Here is a 26200-nt window from a genome sequence, read left to right on the forward strand (position 1 = left end):
GGCACGCGATAGACAAGAAAGTAAAAGCATCGTGGTGAAGCAGGAAGTGATATTACCATGATCATTGCAAAGAGATCGAAAGAGCCTGGAACACAATATACCTTCACACTGATCCTGGACTTACTCTATAATTCCACTGTTCAGGCTAAAACGTTGCTGAAACTCTCACCAGCACATCTTCACTGAAATAAAATTTGTGGCAACACATAGGGAAACCCTCCATTGAATGTTCCAGTGAGTTCAGGGGTAACTCATACAGACACCAGATGTTAAGCTATTCCCAGGCTGGAATATTCCCCACCAGGTCACACATCACAGGAATCTCAGAGGGAATTTTCCAATAAAGACAATCTCTTTTTTACTAGGAGCAAGTAGATTTCAAAGCAATATGTTCACGCTTCTCTGGTATCTTTAAGAAGCAAGAAAAAAGATAAAAACGAAAAGATCAACGGTCTGTGCACAACCATTTATATTATCTAAATTCCTAAGAATGGCACATGCTACATTTCTTACAAGTAAAATAAATAAATATGCATTTCAAAAACACTAAAGGCTTTGACCAATGCCTTGGAGTTCTTTATTTTTTTAAAGTACATATTAAGATACCTGGATGTGCCTATGTAACTATATGTTTTGCCAATAAATAAAGACTTAGAACCAATGTTAGTCACAGCCCCATTTTAAGACTCACGTAGGTTTAAATTTAAAAGAGTTCTAGAACTATGAGGAAATAAATTGAGTAAAAGAAAAGGCAAAACTGTCGCCTCAAATATGCTAAGATTTACCCTCCTCTAGCACATATATCAAAAGTTTGCAAACATAAATTGACACATATATTTTCAACAACAGCTTTCTGGTAAGGCTTGTTTCTGCCAACAGAAAACTCATCAAGTTAAAAGCCTCAGGAGAGGTTTCCTGAAGGAAATGGCCCCAACCTTCAAGAATTACCGCACTCCATGCATCACGCTGATGGGTCTGTTATATTAATAGCATTTTTAGTAGCAAGATTCTTTTCAGCTGGCCAAGGTAGGAAAGAAGCCACTTTTATCTTCAGAACTAGAATGTAGAGAGGAATGCCAAATCTCCTAAATCCTACTAAGAGAAACTCTCAGGGGATGGCCTAAGGAGAGTGAGCAGGAAGTCTGAAGCAACTGAAGTTAAGAAAAATAAGTTTCTAGGGATTGCTGAAACACCCTTCAATTTGAAAGCTGTTCCTGAGAGGTTAGTAAGAACGATGAAAGCTCATGTGGGATCAGCGGAGGACTCTGAAATAACATCAGCGTGAAAAGTTGAAATTGCTCATTGCATACAGGAGACACAATCTCCACTTCAGGGACAACCCCTGCCCCACTGGCAACCCCCAGAAAGTTGGTGAACTTTAAGTTTTGTTTTGTTTTTTTTTGAGACGGAGTCTTGCTCTGTCGCCCAGGCTGGAGTGCAGTGGCGCGATCTTGGCTCACTACAAGCTCCACCTCCCAGGTTCACGCCATTCTCCTGCCTCAGCCTCCCGAGTAGCTGGGACTACAGGCGCCCGCCACCACACCTGGCTAATTTTTTGTATTTTTATTAGAGACAGGGTTTCACTATGTTAGCCAGGATGGTCTCAATCTCCTGACCTTGTGATCTGCCCACCTAGGCCTCCCAAAGTGCTGGGATTACAGGCGTGAGCCACCGCGCCCGGCCGATGAATTGTAAGTTTTAACCTTTCCATGTACAAATGTAAAATGCCAGCTACTTCCATCATCTTAATTTCTTCCTATTCAATCTTACTTAACCCTTTTTATTTTTATCTTCAACAAACAAAACCTGATTTGCATTTTATATTTGTGTGGGTTTTGTTGTTCCTGTAGCCCAAAGAAAGCAAATTCAGAGCAGAAATTAACTTTTACTTTTTTTACGGCTTCCACAAGACTAGAAATATTCCACGCACGATAAAGCATCAATAAATATCGGTGCCTTTTAGTAACAAAAGCAAAAAGTGAAGGACCAGCACCTCACTAACATCATCACACAGTCACTAGGTAGGAGAGAGAATATTTGGGACAAGGAGGACAGGCTGAAATGCAAAAATTGGGATTGACATTGAAAAGATGGATGCCAGAAAACTGGTACTAGATCTCAAGCTTGGAAACATTACCAGTTTTAAATTCATTAAACTCTTAATTTCAGACTATGATTTACTTCTATAGAATGTTAGTGGTCCCAGATAGCTCTCATGTTTAGGGACTAGGTAGGAGGGAGGGAGGACAAGCTTTTAGCCTAAGAACAACTCTCCATATTCAAACCTCAAGTCTGGCTTCTCGTGCTTTTCTTTCTTTCCAATCTTCTAAGTCAAGCTTGTCCAACCCATAGCCCACAGGCCACATGGATGGCTTTGAATGCAGCCCAACACAAATTCGTATACTTTCTTAAAACACTATGAGATTTTTTTGCGATTTTGGTTTTTTTGGCTCATCCGTTATCGTTAGTGTTAGTGTATCTTATGTGTGGCCCAAGACAATTCTTCTTCTTCCAATGTGGCCCAGGGAAGCCAAAAGACTGGACATCCCTGTTCTAAGTTCTGGCTTCCTTAGCCTGCCTCAGGGCCTGTGCCTGTCCCTCTGCCTAGAATGCTCTGCCTTTCTGCCTACTCCACCAAGTTCCTTCAGACCTTCAATCAAATGTCCCCTGGTCAAGGAGGCCTTTCCTGACCCCTCCATCTAAAATGACAACCAGTGCTGCAGCACTCAACATTTCTTACCCCTCCTTCTTTTGCTTCGCCTTCACATTGATCATAATTGTAACCAACATATATTTCACTTACTGGTCTTTCTTATTCTCTATCCTTTCCCACTAGAGCCTAAGCTTCAGGAGGGCTGGAAGTGTCTTGTTTCCTGCTGTATCCTCATTGCCTAGAACCCAGCCTGAAAGGTTGTAGGTGGTCCATTAAAAAAAACACCAAAAACCCAAAAGAAAAAAAAATACTGGAATGAATGAATGACAAAGACACTTTAATCTAAGATGTGAAAACTCATACAACTACAATGCAACATAGGTGAGAACATGACCACAATGCTAATGAGACACAGCACACATCAGTCTTAAATACGCTAGCCTCTTCTCTCAGGATGCCTGGAAGAAACTTCCCAATCAGCTCTCTGCTCTCTGGGTCCCTTCCACCTGCAGGTCTGTGTCAGTCCCTTACTCTGGACCACTGGGTTGAAGGTCATCCTGATCCATGAACTTAGGGGTGAGGGTGTTCAGCTTGTGCTCCAGTGTGTTCCCCTCCCCACCCCCAGTTCTTCCTGGGGAAAGAATTAAGGGCTTGCACCTGTCTAATTCCACTGAACTCTTGCCTCCAGTTCCTATCTTCCTCTTCCTTTTGGAGCCACAGTGCAGAGGTTCAGGAATGAGGTTAAGAGTTGAGAGGGCACCTCTCCCCATAGTCAGGGTAATAAGTGTAGAATTGCTCAGGCCTAGGACGATCCAGAGAAAGTGAGAGCAAAGGAGGCTTAGTGGCATGATGGGCAAGAGTGTCATCTGAAAGTGGTATGGGGTCAAAGCATCAGGAGTTCCTAGGGGAGTGCTCAGGGCCAGGGATCAAAGACAATAGGATGAGTGTGATTTTTCTATTCTTACCAACACCATGATCCCTCTCTTAAAGTGATGAGTTAAACTTTTCAATAAGTAGTCACCTTAAGGGCCTTTAAATCCCATCAAATTAAATGCAGATGCTCCTCCATTTATGATGGGGTCATGTCCTCATAAACCCATTGTAAGGTGAAAATATCCTAAGTCAAAAGTTCACTTAATACACCTAACCTACCAAACATCATAGCTCAGCATAGCTTACCCTAAATGGCTCAGAACACTTACATTAGCCTACAGTTGAGCAAAATCATCTGACACAAACCTATTTTAAGTATTGAATGTTTGTTGAATATTTATTTATAATAAGTGTTGAATATTTCATGTAACTTACTGAATACTGTGCTGAAAGTGAAAAACAAAATGATTATATGTGTACCACTGTAAAGTTAAAAAAACACAAGTCAAACCACCCTAAGTTGGGGACTGTCTATACATAGTAAAGGAGTTAAAAGGTATTTTAAGAAACTTTATCAATATACACAAATACTTATTAGTTAGGGTGGTTCATATATATATATATATATCAGGTATGCGGTCATTTCTCAGGGGCTGCTTTTATAGATTTATTAGGCTACTAAGCCTTTTGTAAAAAAAAAAAAAAGATATAGAACTATACACATACATTGAAACAATGTCAAATTCCTGGCTTTAGTATTTTACTATAATCATGTAAGATGCAACCATTAGAAAAAACTGGGTGATGGTTACATTTCCTGCATACAATTTCCTGTGAATCATAATTATTTTGAAATAAAAAGTTGAACAAACAAAACGAGCCTTAACTAACTAACTGAATATTCTAATGAAACTGTAGTTTAAAGTAAGGGTTCTTCCAAAAGAAATATAGTTGAATCCCCTTTTATTTTTAGCTGAAAAGCATCTAGAATATTCTAACATAATTTCAATGAATTAGGCAACAACAACAACAAAAAAGCAAGCATTTAGCATCATCTAGCAAAATGTGATCAGAAAGTACAAAGCAAACAGAACAGTGGTCCAAAATGAGGTTAAATAAAGAGGTGATGTTGATTATCTGAGGATAAAGCTTCTGTCTTAATAAACTAGTGAAAAAAAAAAAAGTTGTTAATATCTGGTGCCAGCAAGTTGGAGTAAACCAACTAAGGCCTATCTTGCCCCAGCTAATGACAACTAAAAACTCTGGACCAAAAAGTAAACAAAAGCAAACAAATAAAAATAAAAATAAAAAAAGATCAAAACCTGAGGATGCCACCCATTTAAGGGTGAGTTTCCTATTTTGTTTTTGTTGTCCTAATTTCTCACCCAGCCTTATACCAAGGGTGAGTATGGCTCCAGTGAAGCTATGGCACAGGCAACAAAAACTCTGGATCAGACCTTGTTGCTCCACCCAGAGGAATCAAGAACGGTCCCTGTAAGCCAGAGAGAGTGTGGAGATCTTAGAGAAAAGTGAACTGGAAAAGAACATCTCATAATGGTGTGTATATATCTGCACAAGTGCCAGGCTCTCTCCTCAGATGCACATGCCTAGGACTGACCCAAAGCAAGACAGCAAAAGCTTTGAGAACTGAATCATGACATAAACCACAGCCCAACCCTCAGACTAACCCCTGAGTGGCACAAAAACGGGACAAACTCAAAGCAGTATACCAAAGGCTTTGAAAACTGAACTGACATTAGAGCCTCCACCCACGGAGGTGAGACAGCACTTACAATCTGAACCAAGTCAGGTTGACTGCCTGCAAAATAACAACAAGGAAAAATCAATATTCTCCAGATGATGTAACAATACCTGGAGTATCACAACATAATATTCAAAATGCCCACAATGCATTCCAAAGAACCAGGAAAATTTAATTAGCTCTCAGGGGTAAGGACAATCAATAGATGCCAATCCCAAGGTTGCCCAGATGTTGGAATTATCACACAAAGACTTTTAAAGCAACTATTACAAGTGTGCTTCCTGAGTAAATGTAAACACCCTTGAAATTAATGAGAAACTTAACTGCTTGCAATGCCTGTGCAAGATCATTATGAACATCAATGATGATATTAATACATGAGTAAATGCTGGGCATGGTGGCTCATGCCTGATCCCAGCACTCTGGGGGGCCGAGGTAGGTGGATCACTTGAGGTCAGGAGTTCGAGACCAGCCTGGCCAACATGGCAAAAACCCATCTCTACAAAAATACAAAAATTAGCCAGGCATGGTACACACCTGTAATCCCAGCTCTACTTGGGAGGCTGGGGCAGGAGAATCACTTGAACCCAGGAGGCAGAGGCTGCAGTGAGCCAAGATCGTGCCACTGCACTCCAGCCTGGGAAATAGTGCGAGACTCCTTCTCAAAGAAAAAGTACATGAGTAAACAAACAGAACACACATAAAAAAGAAAGGTCAACCCTATATGACCCAAGATACAGCATGTACCTTGCATTTTTAAACCACCTGTACTGCATAAGAAAATATTCCAGTTAATAGAAAGCCACCCTGTGTTCAAAGTCCTGGGCGTAAAGAACATAGAAAAATATTTCCACAACCACAGATTGTTGAGGGAAAACAGGAAAGAAAAAGACACAAAGGAATCTGGAAACAACTTCATCACCTTGAGGACTAAGGAGGTTATAATAATATTTTTATGGTTTAGGATGTCTAATGCCCTCAATTATACCAGCGGTTCCAGTGGTGCTCCTAGCAGACAGCAGGACAGGATGCCTCACCCCCTAGCTGAAGAACAGGAAACTTCCACGTGAACAATGCCCAGCCCTGTGGGTCAGCTGGCCAGGGCCTGCCCCATGTTGGAGTAAATAATCCAAAAGGTGATTCTACCACTGGGGTCAAACATCTCTAGTGCAAAATTCTTCTCATCTTCCAGAATTAAAATCTGAGATTTGAGATGCACGTTCAACATACAGACCTTGAGACAGCTAAAAATTTTCTCCAAGAATATTAAGATGTGGCTGGGGGTGGTGGCTCACACCTGTAATCCCAGCACTTTGAGAGGCTGAGGCAGGTGGATCACTTGAGGTCACGAGTTTGAGACTAGTCTGGCCAGTATGGTGAAACCCTATCTCTACTAAAAACTACAAAAATTAGCTGGGTGTGGTGAGGGCGGGGGGCGGGGGTGCCTGTAATCCCAGCTACTCGGGAGGCTGAGGCACGAGAATCTCTTGAACCCTGGAGGCGGATATTGCAGTGAGCCGAGATTGCACCATTGCACTCCAGCCTGGGTGACAGAGCAAAATGCTGTCTCAAGTTAAAAAAAAAAAAAGAATATTAATATGTAAATATTTCACATGCATATACACATGATAAATCTGCGTAAGAATTTTAAAAAGCAATTATTCCGGATGGATTGCTTGTAGGGCGTTTTAATTTTCACAATTATACCTTTTTTTGGTATTTTCTAATGTTTTTATACTAAATACGTAATTCATTTTAAGGAAAGTAAAATAAATAGAACATGCCAACAGGTTTTTAAGTCACTGAATTTTTTTTTACAGTTGAAGAGAGTAAGGATGTGGGCACTATGCTGACAGCTACAACAAAACGGCATCAAACCCAAACTCTAAAACAGATGGCCTGGGAAAATTACCTAAGATGAGGAAAATACTACCTAGCTTGGACTTATTCTACTTTTTCGCTATATTTCAATGGCACACTGACCTCCTCTCATTGTATCTATGGCAGGGTTATTTGTACACTGGCACATTTGTCTTGTTTTTAAGTACCCTCTTCTCATTTTATTATAAAATCTCAATGGCAGAAACCATCTCTTACTTCTGATGGTAACCTAAATATACGGAAGTTTTCGTCTAGCTCTTCTGAGTGGGAATGTTCAACACCGACATTGCCTTATAACAAGGGCACTTCAAATACATAAAACCTTAGATCTCACTGGTGGGTCCATGATCATCCAATTCATATCATATTCAAGTCAAAAGTTAACTGTGAAAGCAAGGTTTCTCTGTCGTTGGGAAGGACATTGTGAAATCTGACCATAAGGCATTTAACGATGTAAGTTATAATGATTAATAATATAAATTTTCACTCCCCTGAGGTATTTAAAAACTTATTAAAATAAACGTAATCATTACCCTTCTATGACTTGAAAACAGGCCTCCAAAACTGCAGGAGAAAGGATGAAATGTATTTATTTCTAAGTTAAATTTGAAGCGAAATCACAAGACAACAGATTGCAAATGTAAAATTAGATTCTAGTGGGAGGTCTTGGTTTCAAGCCTGTTTTTTCCCTACTGGAGGCTGAGCTTGAAGACGGTGTTGGGGGGTGGGGGTGAGGGAGAGCTAAGATTAAATTGAGACAAAGTTCTGAAAGTTTTCGCTAAATCGTTACAACCCATGAAAAGAGTTTTGCCAAGTCACACACAAATACCCTGAACACCAGAGACTAAGCAGGAAAGTTTTGCAACAAATATAAGATGATCTTTGATTTTGAAAAGATTATTATTTTGACTGTGTTTATTTTTACTTTTCAAAGATTATCCAAAGCAGAAACAAAACATATCATTGTTTTCAAGTCAGATTTTGAAGCTCGGGTTTGCCTTTTTCAAACATAATCCAATATAAAGATGGTGAAGCCCAGGGATAAATTTACGAGATCCTGACGGCAATTCACAGCGAAGAAAGGATTTCATAGGCACCTACTTTGTCTTTTCTGTTTTGTTTTAACGCTAATGCTTTTGAATTGTCAGATAGGTGTAACCCTAATCCAAGGAAGTGATTCCAAATTCTTTTTCCCAGGAGCGACACACAACAATGATAGTAAAACGTATCTGTCCCACCACCTTTGAAGCATTTCCATTAATTCATACAAACATATAGGCTCAAATATACATATGCAAACCTACCTTAAAAGGCAACAGTGGTCCCCAGCCCAACTTGCTCCAAGAGCACTGTGGCATTTAGATATTGAGGTTGGAAATGATGTCCGGATGAACAGCCACAGGGCTGGGGACGATGTCAGCACCTGCCCCCTGCGGTGGCCATCACAGTTTCATCTAAGTCTGTGAGAATGCGCCAAAAACCTGGAGAGGAGCAGGTCAGAGGAGATAGAAAAACAGAAAGAAAATGATGAGGCAGAAGGAAGGAAATGGGCATTTTCTGTCAAACCCATTTCATCAATTCTATGACATCAACTTTTTGTGAAATACTGTCAGAGACGTTTGAACCACAACAACTCCATCTTAAATAGGAGCTGGGTAAAATGAGCCTAAAACCTACTGGTCTGCATTCCCAGATGCTTAAGGCATTCTAACTCATGGGATGAGGCAGGAGGTCAGCACAAGATACAGGTCATAAAGACTTTGCTGATAAAACAGATTGCAGTAAAGAAGTCCGCTAAAACCCACCAAAACCAAGATCGTGACAAGAGTGACCTCTGGTCATCCTCACTGCTACACTCCCACCAGCACCATGATAGTTTACAATGCCATGGCAATGTCAGGAAATTACCTTATATGGTCTAGAAAGGGGAGGCATGGGCTGGGCGTGGTGGCTCACGCCTGTAATCCCAGCACTTTGGGAGGCCAAGGCAGACGGATCACCTGAGGTCAGGAGTTCAAGACCAGCCTGGCCAACATGGTGAAACCCCATCTTTACTAAAATACAAAAATTACCCAGGCATGATGGTAGGTGCCTGTAATCCCAGATACTCAGGAGGCTGTGGCGGGAGAATCGCTGGAACCCGGGAGGTGGAGGTTGCAGTGAGCCAAGATCACACCTTTGCACTCCAGCCTGGGAGGCATGAATAATCCACCCCGTTTAGCATATCATCAAGAAATAACCATGAAAATGGGCAACCAGCAACCCTCGGGGCTGCTCTGTCTATGGAGTAGCCATTCTTTTATTCCTTCACTTTCTTCATAAACTTGCTTTCACTTTATAGACTCTCCCTGAATTCTTTCTTGTGCGAGATCCAAGAACCCTCTCTTAGAGTCTGGATCGGGACCTCTTTCCTGTAACAATATGACATCCCAAATCAAATGATGCAACATTTGGATAGAGGCATAAAATGACAGGCTTAAATCAGATAAATAAATAAATACATACCAGCCTATTTACATTTAGGGTAATACATAGCCCTACAGACTAAGTTATCTTATTATTTTAATCTATCTGTGTATATTAAGGTGTTGGACAACAGAAACAGGTTACTACAGAATGATTCCCATGTCCCACTCAATCTTCAGAGTCTCAAGAAACAGAAATGAAAGGAAACCAGCAACCCTCAGTTATTCTCAAAGTAGTGCTGTATTTATAACAAACATTGAAGAAAATGCTGAAAGACAGTAAAACAGAAGCCCAAATCACTTACATAGAACTTTCCATTGTATACACGTTTTCTTACGAAGGCAAACATCAAATTCAGAGAAAATGCATGAAGAATATGCACAGGAAAAAATTTAGGTAAAAGATCCAAACTGCAATTTAACATGGAAAATCAATGGACAAGAGCTCCAGGAACACGTGGGGTTAATGGGGTTGTTTTATTTCCTTCATCTTTTTAAAGCCTGCTGGTAGAGGTGAAATTACAAATACCAAGGCAAGCAAAAGAAAGGCCTGAAGGGCCTCTTTGGGTGGCTTCATTTTGGTACTTTCTTCCCAGACATTCCCCTGGGGCTGCCCGCTGCTGGTGGTTTCAGCAGGTGGGAACCTGAGATGACAAATACTTTGAGCAGGAATATGAAGAAAACTGCCTATTTTGTAAAGGAAAGGAGCCACATACAGGCAGTAAATAAATATATACATCTATCCAGAATGGAACAATAAGCAAAGACAGTTCTTCCTTATCTTGGAAAATATGCTATTTAACCATGAAGTTAGTGACTCATGCTTGCAGGGAAAGGAGCACGAGTTCTCAGCAATACCCCATTATTACCCCACAATATATTCCCTTTCCACAATTCCCCATTGCTACCCGGTTGGCTCCCTTTCCCTGGGCATCCTCCTTAAACGGCTCTCTGCGAATTTCCGAATTTCCAAAGCAGTTCCTGAATTGCTTAGGAACTGGCAGAAATTAATAAGCAATAGCCCATTTATGCTGAAATGGACTCATTACGGTGCCAGCTGCCAATAATTTGCAAGGCTGGATTCTTGCTGGCAAAGGAGGCCGGCAGGCGGCTGTCCTTCCACCTGCACAACGGAGGCTGATAATGCATTTTCTATACTTTAAAAAAATTACGTATTCAGATAGAATAAAATTTTTTCTCTATCTATATTCTTCTAGTCCCTAAACAAAAAAATATATAAATAAATAAACAAAAATAACTATACAGAGAGAAAGGGCATTATTTGAAAAACACGAAGGAAAGCAAAACAGAGTCGATTTGGTATAACTTCTTTCTGATTTTGGTGGGGAAAAAATTTGCCTATGACCCTGGTTGCGGAACTGATCCACGACATGGACTAATGAAGAGCTCCACAATCAGCAGATATGCTAAGGTCACAATGTGCCAACAAGTACGTATCCATTTCCCTTACAGCAGGTTAATTGTGTCATGGCCTTGTGAATGGATGCCACCATGGCAATTTGGGAACTATCAGTACTCTGCGTTTTCTCCAAGAGCTGCAAAGAACTCAGTTTCACTGGGAGACAGCTATGTACCAAGCTCAGTGTTGGGAGTCCAAGCTGGGAGTCCGGCTGCACGCATCCGGTCATATCTTGGCTTTGCAAGTCAAACCTTTACTTTCAGCGTGACTTGGGGCAAACTCTAAATGTCCTATCCCTCTAACAGGTGGGGATGATAAGATTCCTAAATCGTTGGGTTGTCATGAGCATTAAATGAGATCATCTATGTTACAGAATTTGCCTCGTGCCTATCCCATTATCGTTTCTCAATAAATGTTACCCTATCTCAGGATCGGTTCTCAATAAACATTAGCTATTATTTCCACTACTATTTAAAATGTTTAAACCATAAGGAATGTGCTACAGAATGGGCCAGTATTATGCAGGCTTCCTTAGCAAAATGATACCCAATTCATTGAAACTGAATCATATGTTATAAATTGAATGACATCAGTCACCTTAAATTTGCTGTGGAACAAGGAGAATTAACTAATCCAGCTAGAAGATGCATGCGGTCTACTCAATTGGCTACAGCTCACACAGACACACAGACACACACAGACATACTGATGAAATCCAGCAGTACCAGTAGGCCTGCTTACATTACGTTAAGATGACTCCTAGGGAAGTGAACGCTGAAATTACCAAGTTTTTCAGTCTCACTCTGAGGCATCCTTGATATGGTTTGGCAGTGTCCCCACCCAAATCTCATCTTGAATTGATGTAACTCCCACATTCCCATGTGTCATGGGAGGGACCCAGTGTAACGTAGTTGAATCATGGGGGTGGGTCTTTCTTGTGCTGTTCTCCCAGTTGGTGAGTGAGTCTCATGAGAGCTGATGGTTTTAAAAAGAGGAGTTTCCCTGCACGAGCTCTCTCTTTGCCTGCGGCCATCCAGGTGAGATGTGACTTTCTCCTCCCTGCCTTCCGCCTTGATTGTGAGGCATCCCCAGCCACGTGGAACTGTGAGTCCAATTAAACCTCTTTCTTTTGTAAATTGCCCAGTCTGGGGTATGTGTTTATCAGCAGGATGAAAATGGACTAATACAATCCTCAATTCACATGGCCAATTTCTGTGTCACGTGTCAAATAACCAGTTTTCACAGGAAAATGTGTGTACTGGAAGTATTACAAAAACCAATCTCAGGCTTCAAATACCCGCAAAAATTGATGGGGCTGAGAAGTCCCACTGCTCCACTCCTGTAATATTATTTAAGATGAAAATATGGTGTCAGAAATACTGTGTCCACAGCATTTAATCCTTGGCTTTTCCAAAAATGTCTGCCAAACCAGAACTTTCTTTTTCACCTTCAAAGTGTCAAAGACACTTGGGGGTGGGGGGCAGGGGACAGACACAGTGACTCATGCCTGTAACCATAGTGCTTTGGGAGGTTGAGGTGGGAGGATGGCTTGAGGACAGGAGTTCAAGACCAGCCTGGGCAAAACAGTGAGACACCCACCTCTACAAAAAATAAAAAAAATTAGCTGGGTGTGGTGGCATATGTGTACTCCCAGCTACTTGGGAGGCTGAGGTCAGAGGATCCCTTGAGCCCAGGAGTTTGAGGTTATAGCCTGGGCAACAAAGTGAGACCCTAACTCAAAAAACAAACAAACAACGACAAAACAACACACTCATAAGGGAAATTCTGTCATTTTTAAGTCCTTGCAAGTTCCAGGCATCAGTGTGTAGAGAAAAGGATACTGTATTGTTTTTGCCCTCAAAATACCCAGGTTCAATTACCAGGTGCTATTACTTCATAAATAAAGTGACTTTTGGATAGTAAATTACCCATTCTGAAAACCATCAGAAAAAATGAGGACGTAAATATTATTTGCCTTATCAATACTTACCTCTAATATCTTTTCTTATAGGAAAGAAATTAGATAATCAACATGTAACACTATAAACTATAAAATTTATGTAAGTATGGAAATTCTTACTGTGTTTACTACGATTTAGTGTCCCCAAATTTTCCATAACCAGTAGCTTAATGACAATCAGGAGGTTTTCCTTTACATTGAGCTTAAACAGTGGGGGCAGAGGTCTTGGATCAAAATCCTAAACATGTATTTCATATGCAATAAGCACCAACAGCCTTTAGCTTTTAACAGTCATACTCAGACCCCAAATCAGTACTGACAGATAAATAGGTGGATGGTAGATGGGTAGATGAATGGACGGATAAGTGGATGGATGGATGGATGGATGGATGGATGGATGGATGGATGGATGGACAGACGGTGATGGATAGTAGATATATGGATGAATGGTGGATGGATGGGTGGTGGATGGAGATAGAGATATGGATGAATGGTAGATGGGTGGATGGATGGATAGAGGGACAGTGGATGGTGAATGGATAACTGATGGGTGGTAGGTGGATAGATGGATGGTAGATGGGCAGATGGATGGATGTAGATGGATGGATCTAGCACATCAGAAAATTTTAAGTGGCTCAGGAATTAAAGAAGTTTCATCACTTTTTAAACTGTTACTTAAGAAAAAACTTGGGAATGACTTCTAAGGATACACAATTTAAAAAGTAATAGGAGGAATGAGGGTAACCATGCATATCCTGTTGAGCTACACACCTAGCTCCATTTAACAGTAAGCTTTATAACAGCCAAGTCAAATAGGAAAAACATGGCAGTTGTAAAATTCACAATGTCCAAATCGATGGCTCAAAGGAAGCACAAAAGTTCTTGGTTCTTGGTACTCGGATCCAACAGGCATCTCCACTGGTGGTCCTCTGAGGCCACTGTGATATGATGAGCAATGCTCTAGACCTCATCCTTCCACGGAGGCTCAGTGACAAATTTCATAGGAATGTTTCTTGTCTTGAAAATTATTTTTTTAAAAACCGCAATTCAGCAGCAAGCAGCCGTCTTGAAGATGCAGGATACTGCTGCAGAGTGGACAGACAGTGTTCCTTCCAGGAAATTCTTCTTGAGCACTGCCTGCCCTCCACGGAGTGCAGAAGCATGACTGAGTGGGGGTGACCTTGAGATGGACTCTCTGGCTCACAGCTGATTGTAGCTGGGACATGCTGACAGATGACCACACCCCATCTGGTGTAAAGCCACTGTTTCACCAAGGGTGTGTCTGTCTGGCTTCTGTGAAAGCTGAGATAGCAATAAGGATTCATGCACAAAGCTTCCTACCTTCCCACTGACGGCCCTGGGGCAGGGCCAGGACTCCCAGTGAAAAACCAATCCCTCCGAACAGATGAATGAGCCATGATAAGGGCCCCAAGTTCCTACTCCATAAAGCATGAATGAAATAGTTTTAGCCCCACCATATTTCAAAGGCAGGTATAAAAAGACACCCAAATCAGAAAATTATTAAAAAGTCCCCAGAACTTTCCATATCCACAGACTGCCCTAGTTTTGGGCAATGTTACTTCCTAATGTATCCAAATATATCCTAAATAAACTAAGCAAGAAAACAGATTCATACAATCAATATGTTTAAGTCAACCACAAGTTGGGAACTATCTAAAATCATAACTTTAATTTTAGAGTGGTAAATCTTTGACAATACTTAACCAACAGGTTCAGCCAGGACAGACATTACCATATTTCTTAGAAGTAAAGTCGGTACATTTCAAAGTGAAGTTACTATGTATCTCAACTTAGTGCGAGCTACCATTTATGGAAAGCTTACTATCTGGCTGGCACTGTGTTCATGGCATCAGGCCAAAGTGCTCTTTAGACTTCCCCTAAGTTCTTGGTGTTTATCACCTTGCAACTACACCTTTGACTGACAGCTGCCAACATACTGCAACACTGACACCACATCACTTCCTGCAAAGCTTCCTCCCAACAGGGTTTGGAAGCCACCAGACCCCCAAGGGCTGTGTCACATGGCCAGTGTCCAAATCTCCCAAATACTCATACAGCCTGACTCTAGGAATGGTTCAAATGAGGCCCCAGCTCGCTGAAATGGATGTAATAACTTTCTCAGGACACACCATGAGAATCATGTGCTTTCTCCAAAATCCAAGCAGCATCTCTTTTCCCATTTCTTTCTTTCTTTCTTTTCTTTCCTCCTTTTTTTTTTTTTTGAGATGAAGTGTTGCTCTGTCGCCCAGGCTGGAGTGCAGTGGCATGATCTCTGCTCACTGCAACCTCTGCCTCCGGGATTCAAGCAATTCTCCTGCCTCAGCCTCCCAAGTAGCTGGGACTACAAGCTCACATCATGCCCAGTTAATTTTTGTATTTTTAGTAGAAACGGAGTTTCATCATATTGGTCAGGCTGGTCTCAAACTCCTGACCTCAGGTGATCCACCCTTCTCGGCTTCCCAAAGTGCTGAGATTACAGGCATGAGTCACCGCGCCCATCCCCTTTTCCCATTTCTTAAAGCCGCAAAGCTACTGAACACTTGGGAATTCCACCCAACACTCCAAGAGTAGTTTCCATGGAATGCTAGAACACAGCTTTGGGCTCGCTCTTGGCTCCTAAATTCCAAGTTTCAGTCACATCAAAAAAGCACGCTTACATCGTAAGGCAGGGTAGAACATTTGATCCCCAAAGAAAATAGAAATGGAGCTGAATGTCATTAACTTCTAATGCTTAGATCTGTCCTTTGCTATTTCACCACACTGGCTTAACGTACAGGGTGTTCCCTGTGAGAGAACTAGGTAATCTAAGCTCGTGCAAGAAGACAGCGGGAGAGGACAGTATTCATTCTCAGTGTTTTCATACCTCCTATGAAACATAAGAGAGTAATAATCCTTAAACCGCACACCAAAATAATCGCCTCAAGAACATATCAACACCTTGGTTTAGAAGAGATGTCAAAATCAAATCACTTTATCCAACAACTCATTTTCCAAAATTGAGCCACCCTTAGGTCTCTTCCCTTGGACAGAGCTGCCTCCCACTCCCATGTAAGTTGTAGAAGCTGCAGCAGGCACAGGAGGAAGCCACACTTCCTAGGACACAAAGCAGGGTGGGTGGAGGGTAAACAGAGCTCCTCTTTCACTGTCAAAGACTGAAGTTCCAGGAAAGGAATTTTTTTATTTTGTATTTTTTTGAGATGGAGTCTCGCACTGTCACCCAGGCTGGAGTGCAGTGGTGCGATCTTGGCTCACCGCAACCTCCACCTCTCAAGTTCAAGTGATTCTCTTGCCTCAACCTCCCGAGTAGCTGGGACTACAGGCATGTGCCACCACACCCAGCTAATCTTTTTTTGTATTTTGTTTAGTAGTGATGGGGTTTCACCAAGTTAGCCAGGCTGGTCTTGAACTCCTGACCTCAAGTGATCAGCCCACTTTGGCTTCCCAAAGTGAGGAATTTGGTTCTAATTATCTGTTTTCCAAGCCTGAAGTTCAGCCTTGAGCCAGCCTGGAGACAAGAGAGTCTCCATTCTAAGGGACATGGCCCAACATGGGAAGTCAGGGAAAAAGGCACCGCAAGGGACTCTCAGACTCAGCAGCTTCTGTCTACCTCCAAGACATTCTCCAGACCTGCCCCAGTGACCCAAAAGCACGAAAGTGCAACCTGCAATTTCCCTGATGGCCTCTGACCCCTACAGCCTGGCTTCCCCTAACCTGTTCCCTTACCATGCAGCCAAGAGGAAAGTCTTTCAGCCAAAAATACAGTCAGGATATCAAGAGGTCCCCTTCCTTCATCAGGAAGCAGAACAGGATGTGGTCATCAGCTATGATTTCATTCCCCAAGCCACCCCCCCAAGCCAATTCCCAACCCAGAGCTGCCTTCGCACACAGAGGGGTGTGGCCACTCTGGAATCAGGGAAGAGCTTGTCGGGGGGCGGTGAGGCCATGAACTCAAGAGGCCAGGGTGGCAACTAAGCCTGTTTGCAACAAGGGCTGGGACTGCCTGCATCCAGACAACAGAGAAGATAATCCCAAGCCCTGCTGGAAAGGTCACGGGGATGGGGTGTGAAAATCTGCCTTGTTGTCCCTGGATGCTTTGAGCCTAAAGGGCCCATCCAAAAAGAATCACTCCCCCCATGGACTTGCTGCTTTCACCTTGGGGCTGTCTCTGCTGCTGTTGCACTTGTGTTGACGGCATGAAATTCTTTTAACAGAACATGGTTAAGGAGAGATTTCACGCCAGGCGTGGTGGCTCACATCTGTAATCCCAGCACTTTGGGGGGCCAAGGTGGGTGGATAACTTGAGGTCAGGAGTTAAGAGTCCAGCCTGTCCAACATGGTGAAACCCTGTCTCTACTAAAAATACAAAAATTAGCTGAGTGTGGTGGCCCACACCTGTAATCTCAGCTACTCGGGAGGCTGAGGCAGGAGAATCGCTTGAACCCAGGAGGTGGAGGCTGCAGTGAGCGAAGATCAACCATTGCACTCCAGCCTCGGCACAGAGTGAGATTCTGTCTCAACAAATAAATAAATTAATTAATTAATTAAAATAAAAGAGAGAGTTCAATCTTCCAGATAATGAGAAAGCTTTTAAGGCTATGACATTGTAAGTGGAGAGGAAGAAAGAGAATCTAGAAATATTAAGTATGTAAGTGTGTGTATATCATTGATCAGCAACTTAATTTAATAACTAAAAGGCATTGGGCAAGTATGATAGTTGGGAAATAAGAGTTTCCATATGTAAAAAGTGAAATTGTAATAGGATCCTGTGTTGCACCATTGCTAGGGGTATATTATGAATATCATCAACCTTGATATGTGTTTAGGTAGCATAACCTAACAGAAGGATTTTAATCAAAGACTAAATAAACATCGCAGTGCAGCAAAGAATATTGCACTTTAAAGTTAATGATTTAAAAAAATATTTAAAGGGTCCAGGCACAGTGAGTGGCTCATGCCTGTAATCCTAGCATGTTGGGAGGCTGAGGCAGGAGGACGACTTGGGCCCAGGAGTTCGAGACCAGTCTGGGCAACACGGTAAGACCTCATGTCTATTTCTTTAAAATAAAAATATTTAAAGGACTGGGCTTGGTGGCTCATGCCTGCAATCTTAGCACTTTGGGAGGCCGAAACGGGAAGATCACTTGAGCTCAGAAGTTCGAGACCAGCCTGGGAAACACAGTAAGACACCATCTGTACAAGCAATTAAAAAAAAAAAATTAGTCAGGTGTGGTGGCATGCACCTGTAATCCCAGCTACTGGGATGGCTTGCCCGGGAGGATCACTTAAGCCCAGGAGATCAAGGCTGCAATGAGCTGTGGCTGTGCCATGGTACTCCACCCTAGGCAACAGAGAGAGATCCTGTCTCAACAAATTGTGTGTGTGTGTGCATTTATTTATTTAAAGAAATTCTCCCCACAGATTTTCAAAATACAGATGATTCTTTTGAAAGAGAAGAACTGAGGTTGAAACTTGAGGACTTTGTCAGAGGTACCACAAGATAGAGTGACGTAACCACGGTCAAAAGGCCTTGAGTCCCAAGTCACTCCCTGGGCACTTGGTCCCAAATTCTCCTTTAGTCACTCCTCATTTTAAAATGGAAAAAAAAAATGACCTTAAGTTTTTACTTGCAAATCATTTCAAGTTGTTTCACAGTTATACAATTAAGACTACAAGCTCTAACATGTAAAAACATAATTCTTTATTTCATTGATTTTAAGAAACACTATTTTTGACTCTTAACATCTTTGAAATTGAATATATCTTACAATCACAATGGTGTATTGGGGTTTAGTGGTGCCATTTTCTCTGCTTCTTAGTGGTATGCAAAATAGTGGTGCATTTTACAAATGACAGCATCTTATGAAAAAGAGTATATAAAAATAGGCTTCTAAATAGCTACACTTAGGACTATCTAAAAACTGCTTACGAATTGTTTGGGTAAGGCAGAGTATCTATGTAGAATTTTACTGATGATCACACATTCAGTTCAACTCAACCGACATTTTACTGGGCACCTGTTATATGTTTGGAATGAGGAAATAGACCATTTCTTTATGATGTACATAATCTGGGAAGACAGTGGGCATTTACCCACTCAGACAGGGCTGTAACAGCTAGTCTGGCATTATTAATAGTGAAGGATGTGAAGAAATAGACTAATTCTGCTAGGAGAGGCTCTCGGTTGAACCTGGTCCTGACAGGTTAATAGGATTTGGCTTAGCTTAGGAGGATGAGAGGAAATGAACAGGGATAGGAGAGAGTTTACACAAAGAGAAGGACAGAAATTTCCAGTAAAAGAGAAGGGTATAAGCAAAGACTCTGAGGAATGAAAGTATCATTAGCCCAATGTTGCAGCGAGGCGAGTGCATGGGAAAAAGCTGGAGATGATGAAGCTAAAAAGATGGGCTGGGGCTATGGATGCTACACAAAGGAACTGAACATGATTATATTTGATGGGATTACACGATGAGATTTTATTATGGGAGTTACATGATCAAACATAGTTTTCCCGCCTGGGTAGCTTGGAAGAGAAGGGAAAGACTTATTGCAAGCCATCAATAAGTTGGGATGGCCCAACGGGGACAGTGAGTGCCTTGGAGTAGTGAGAATGACAGGTAGGATCACCAGGACTCGGTGGCCACATACATCCTTTGAGGAAAGAAGGAGGAAGAACAAGGAGGCATAGACTTCTCTGAAGTTCCTGGCTTGGTAACTGAAATGGAAGGTGACAATAACACCTTCCACTCTGAGGTATAATCAAGCACCAGATTCAAATGTTATCCCTGAGAGGCCACAATTCACTCACAGTGATCTTACTGGAAATTTGGTGTCCATTCCATAAAGGACCTCAAAAACAAAGGACTGGAACCCACTAGAACAGCAATACAGTTAAAAAAAACAAAACAAACAAACAAAAAAAAACAACCTTCCTGCTTTAGTATGTTTGGGCTGCTATAACAAAATACCTTAGACTGAGTAATTTATAAACAACAGAAATTTCTTGCTCACAGTTCTAGGGGCTGGGAAGTCCAAGTTCAGGTTGCTAGCAGATTCAGCATCTCACGAGGGCCTGTTCCTCACAGATGGCACCTTCCTGATACATCCTCTCCTGATAGAAAGGGCAAACAGGCTCCTTCAAGTCTCTTTCATAAGGGCACGAATCCCATTTATGAGGGCAGAGCTCTCGTGACCTAATCACGTCCTAAAGTCCCCACCACATGATACTATCACATTCAGGTATTAGGTTCCAACATATGAATTTATACCAACATTCAGAGCATAGCAACTCCCAAAAAACTTAGATCAGGGAGGATATTGGAATGGAGACACAAATAATGGCCAATTCCAATGCAGATTTATGGAACTTAAAACACACACAAAAACAAAACCAAACCCTCTAATTATCCATGAGAGGCCAGAAGTTTCAAACATTATCTCAACCACACTTTGTATGGACTAAATCAATACCTGTAATAATAAATGGATTTAACAGCTTCAATAATTTAATGCAAAAATTAAAATTAAAATATGATGCCTTGGCATCATAAAATTAAAAAGTAAATCAGATTTGGGTTCAGTCTCCAAAATACTCTCAGGCTGCAGGAAACCCACCATGCTGTTGACTCACACCTTGAACTCACTCTTATTATTTAAATAAGATCATTGAATGCAGGCAATGATCAAAGCTGTACAAATCACAGTGCTATATATCTGCAATGCATAAATAAGCATGCCCAAGTGCCACTTAAACACATGTAGTATTTAAGAACAATCATTTAACTTTTCTGTGAGTGTATAAAATAAGAAGTCAATAGCTTTGCAACACCAAGCAGATCTCAGGCAATGCCCTGGTTTATGTGAGTGACCAGACCAGCAAAGGATGAGAGTGGAGCACATGGTGATGGGCACAGAGGGATGGCAAGAAAGACATGGGTTAACTATGGGACACAAGTGACTCGGCCCAACTCTCCTAAGCACCCATTCTTTTTAAAGTTAGGTGGATGGTCTGGAAGTTTTTGTGCTCCCTACGCCTGGAAAGAAGTCCATATTTCTTTAACTTTCTCAAGTCAAAACCCACGGGCATCACAATGGTAACCACCATGAGATTTTTCTCTACTGGGTATTCTTTTTTCAGTATAGGTGATTCAATTAAGGCAAAAGTACCACTGAGCTGGACCCCAGAAAAGTGACCTAAGCTCATTTAAAAGCCAGTGCAAGATATTTTGGCTGTACAACAATTACTGTTCATCCTAGCCAAATGACAAATTGGGAGAGAATAAAAAGCATATGAAGTCATTGCGAATCAGATTTGTTAAGTAGAAGAAAACAAAAATCAAACGGAGCCCATATTCCCCTCCCTAAAAATCATAAGAGGATAATCAGCCTCTTTTAATATAAAGGCAATTCCTGGGGAGTCATGGGAACGTTTCTCAAACAGTGATACATCAAAGTCCCCATGCAGAAAACCGATACATAAAATCACAAAGCAAATCTGTTTCTAGTATGACAGCAACAGGCTTTAAAAGCCTGACATTCACTGCCAAGTAATATCTATGGGACCACACACAAGGCAAGTGAAACAGACACTAGGCTTGCCCTCTAAGAATCAATGAGTATACTCCTGTCCAGGGCACTATGATGCAAATGGTTTTATTGGCATCACCATTCAAAAAAATAGTTCTAAGCATGCCCACCCCGAAGAGTATGCCTACCACTGCTTATTTATTTAATGTATATATACATGAAGTACTGTTCAAATACATTATGCACATTTCAATTTTCTGTATGTATTTATATAGCACACAATTTATTTGAACCAACAGAAATCTAAAGGCAAAAGATGAAACATAAATTTTGAAATTTCCTTTCATGCCCTGATGAATTCATCTTGCACATTCATCTGATATTGAAGGCCAGTGCTCAAGGAAATACAGGGCCGATCTGGGACCTACCAAAAAAAATCAGGAAAGGCAACTCGTGGAGAACTCAGGCTCAAAAAACAAACATTGGCTGGGCATGGTGACTCACACCTATAATTCTATCACTTTGGGAGGCCACAGCAGGCAGATCACTTGAGGTCAGGAGTTCAAGACCAGCCTGGCCAACATGGTGAAACCTCATCTCTACTAAAAAAAAGAAGAAAAAATACAAAAATTATCCAGGAATGGCGGCGCGTGCCTGTAATCCCAGCTACTCTGGAGGCTGAGGCAGGACAATTGCTTGAACCCGGAAGGCAGAGGTTGCAGTGAGCCAAGGTTGCCCCACTACACTCTGGCCCCGGTAACAGAGCAAGACTCTATCTCAGAAAAAAAAAAAAAAAAAAATTAGAAACAGATTGTGGAATAGCTTTTTACCAAAAAGGATCTGTTTTCTGCTGATGGCGACTGCTTTTGCAACTAGCAAACCCCACCTGTGTTTCCTCAGTTTCCCCATCTGTACAGTCAAAATATTATCTACATTTTAGCCTTATTACGAAGTCACACCATGTGCGAGGGCCAAAATCTCCCAGAATCTTCAGGAAGGTAGCACATCACCATTAAGGAGACATGTGCTGATATCCTCTGGCTGCTCTGAAATCATCTGGTGTTAGCACTAGCGCTCACTAGGGACCACTAAATTCAGCTGTGCTTTTGCAACAATGATAATAACAAATTATCCCTTCACCAGTAGTTAATAAAACCGCACCATATGTAGAAGAAGAAAATTATAAGACAGAAGGGCTCATCCCCACCCACCACAAGTCAAGACAATACTGTGTATTGTGATTCACCAAGATGCAGTAAACAAAAAAACACCTTTCCAACCATAACTGCATTTCTCAGTGTGGGTGATTTCAGACACAGCCAGGGTAAGAAGCCAAGAAATTTCAGTTCTACAGTCTGGAAGAATAAAGGCTACAATAACAGGCAATGAAAAATTATTTTTAAAAAAGTTATACAAAACTTTTCTCCTCATAGATAGAAAAAACAACAACAACAAAAAAGCTTAATCTTCCAGAAACCTGTCTCTGGCCAGCTTCCAATACAGAAAGTCACTGCTGATGATGGAAGGAGCTCTCCTTAGGAACTCATATGGCTATGACCTCCCATCTGCATCTGATCCTGCTGATCTGCACCCCCTCCAAAATACACACCCTTCCCTCAAATTCCATGCCTTTATTTATTTATTTGTTTATTTATTTATTTATTGAGATGGAGTCTCGCTCTGTCGCCCAGGCGACAACACAATGGCGCGATCTCGGCTCACTGCAACCTCCACTCCCAGGTTCAAGTGATTCTCCTGCCTCAGCCTCCTGAGTAGCTGGGACTACAGGCATGCGCTACAACACCTGGCTAATTTTTGTATTTTTAGTTGAGACAGAGTTTTGCCACGTTGGCCAGGCTGGTCTTGAACTCCTGGCCTCAGGTGATCTGCCCGCCTCGGCCTCCCAAAGTGCTGGAATTACAGGCGTGAGCCACCGTGCCCAGCCGAATTCCATGCCTGTATAACCCTCAGATATTCCTCTTGCCCCAACTGTAGGTTCTGCCCACAGCCTTCTACATGGCTCCATCTAGTTCCTTCCAGACTCTCCTTCTTCAGCACAAATCCCTCTTTCTCACCTCCTGGGATTATCCTACAGATGATCCACCACTTAGGGTCAAAACCTTTCACCCTTATGAGGGCAGCGTGATTGGTAAATGTAACATAGGCTTAGGATCTGAGAGACCTGATCCTAACCTGCCATTCACTGCATCTGTGACCTTAAGCCAGCCACTTAATATCCCTACGAATCACTTTCTCCATCTGCAAAACAGGATACCTGCCTGCAGGTTTGTGCTGGGAATTAAGTGAGGCAATGTATGTAAACACACTTTTTCTTGGTATTTAGTCGGAGCTTCATGAATATTCATTTCTTTCTTTCCTCTTGTGTCCTTCTTCCCCTTGTTCTTCCCCCAAGGTCCCTGAAGTATCTTCTACATCTTGTCTCTTCTATTCCTACCCTTCTAATCCAGGTCAGGTCACCTTGCTTTCAATTTCCTTTTTTTTTTTTTTTTTGAGACAGAGTCTTGCTCTGTGGCCTAGGCTGCAGTGCAGTGATGCGATCTCGGCTCGCTGCAGCCTCTGCCTCCTGGGTTCAAGTGATTCTCATGCCTCAGCCTCCCGAGTAGCTGGGATTACAAGCATGCGCCACTAGGCCAGGATAATTTTTGTATTTTTAGTAGAGACGGAGTTTCACTATGTTGGCTAGGCTGGTCTCAAACTCCTGGCCTCAAGTGATCCACCCGCCTCAGCCTCCCAAAGTGCTGGTATTACAGGCATGAGCCACCGTGCCTGGCACTTTTTTTTTTTTTAAGACAAGGTCTCACTTTGTTACCCAGGCTGGAGTGCAACGATGTGATCTCAGCTCACTTGCAACCTCCACCTCCTGGGTTCAAGTGATTCTCATGCCTCAGCCCTCCAGGTAGCTGGGATGACAGGTGCGCACCACCACGCCTGGCTAATTTTTGTATTTTTAGTAGAGACATGGTTTCACCATGTTGGCCAGGCTGGTCTCGAACTCCTGACCTGAAATGATCTGCCCTGACCTCAGGTGATCCACCTACCTCAGCCTCCCAAAGTGCTGGGATTACAGGCGCCCGCCACCATGTGCAGCTAATTTTTGTATCTGTAGTAGAGACGGAGTTTCGCCATGTTGGCCAGGATGGTCTTGAGCTACTGACCTCAAGTGATTTGCCCTTCTGGGCCTCCCAAAGTGTTGGGATTACAGGTGTGAGCCACCGTGCCCAGCCAAGATTTACTTTAAAGAATTGGCTCATGCATTTGCGGGGGCTGCCAAGTTTGAAATCTGCAAGGTAGGGTTGGAGACCCAGGGAAAAAATGATGCTGCAGTTTGAGTCCAAGGGCATCTGGAGGCAGAACTTCTTCCTTCTTGGGGACCTCAGTCTTCTGTCTTAAGATCTTTGACTGATTGGATGAGGCCTACCAATGTTATGAATGGTCATTTGCTTTACTCAACCCCTACTGATGTAGATGTTAATTACATCCAAACATAACTGACAGCAACATCTAGACATCTAGACTGGTATTTGACCAAACGACTAGGCACCACAACCTACCAAGTTGACAGATCAAATGAACCATCATTCCCCACACAAAAGACTTTTTCTCCAGTGCCTAGTAATGCCATCAATATTAGCCAAAGGAAGAAAGAGAATAAAATGTATTCCCACAGAATGTCTACAATGCAATATCCAACAGGTGCTCCTGACAGACTCTCTTCCATCCCACAAGGCCACCTGTCCTGTGCTCTGAAGGGAGGTCAGCTCAGGTGTTCCAGGTAGCCACAGTCTCCGGGGCATGAAGAGGTCGCTGCGAAGAGCGGCAAGTCTTGCAGAATGTCTTCCTTTCCATATATTTCAAGACAATTGCAACCATCCAAGCTTTTGTCTCTTGGTAGCCAACATCATCAAGAGTGGTGACTACCTTTTATTTCAACATGGAAAACTGTATTAAAATATATTTACAGATTGGAAAACACACATATCCAGGAACAATGTGGTAGTTTATACCACAGCTTCTGATTCTTGAAACAGCCCCTACTTTTAACCACCCTCCCTCCCCTCCCAAAAAACATAAATTATGGAGGTCCTGGGTCCATAAGCTACCCTGTTGGTGTTATTTCTGCTTTAGTCTTGGATCTGAAATCATCACCCTCTCCCACCTCTAAGCCAAGACTTCAAGCACACAGCATGGTGAGGGTGGGGGGTGTCCCCAGCAAGTCCTCAATTCCAATGCAGCTGGGCTTAAAGTTCAGCATGAAAGGCCAGCAGTGGGGAGGGAGGTTGGAATGATTGTTCAACAGCCTCCCACTCCCTGCTCATGACTAATGCATCATACTGGCAGAGCATTTCCTCCCAGCTAGTAAGAACTGACAAGTCACATTTAAACCAAACCAATCCCAAGAAGGCTCAGGAGGCACTCAGCCCCTCCAAGCCCTAACTATACCCCTTTCTGAAAATATCCATCTAGAGAGAAAGCAAGCTGAGAGTGTTGGCTTAGGAGTCCTTTCTAACTCTGCTTCTCCACCACGGAGCAGGGAGTTTGAATTTTCAAGGGTCAAATCAAAGAACATACATAGTGGGTAAGCAATTGGTATTCCATTTTGAGCACCAGGGTAACCTGTTAA

At 42.2% G+C, this 26200-nt stretch overlaps 1 protein-coding gene across 10 annotated transcripts in view; it reads right to left on the bottom strand.

Moving 5' to 3' along the window:
• The window catches only part of TIAM1 (TIAM Rac1 associated GEF 1), a 443241-nt gene that overhangs the window by 151146 nt on the left and 265895 nt on the right, over positions 1-26200 (bottom strand). For 7 of the 10 annotated variants that reach the window (XM_063702595.1, XM_063702591.1, XM_031005150.3 and 4 more), the window contains one exon: positions 8474-8650. The gene's annotated coding sequence lies outside the window, so the exon portion shown is untranslated. Of the gene's footprint in view, positions 1-8473; positions 8651-20043; positions 20144-26200 lie in introns of all 10 variants that reach the window. The other 3 variants (XM_063702592.1, XM_055373941.2, XM_063702593.1) reach the window with 1 other exon arrangement.

This window comes from Gorilla gorilla, chromosome 22 (genome assembly GCF_029281585.2).
Source record: "Gorilla gorilla gorilla isolate KB3781 chromosome 22, NHGRI_mGorGor1-v2.1_pri, whole genome shotgun sequence".
In the NCBI taxonomy this organism is placed as follows: Eukaryota; Metazoa; Chordata; class Mammalia; order Primates; family Hominidae; genus Gorilla; species Gorilla gorilla.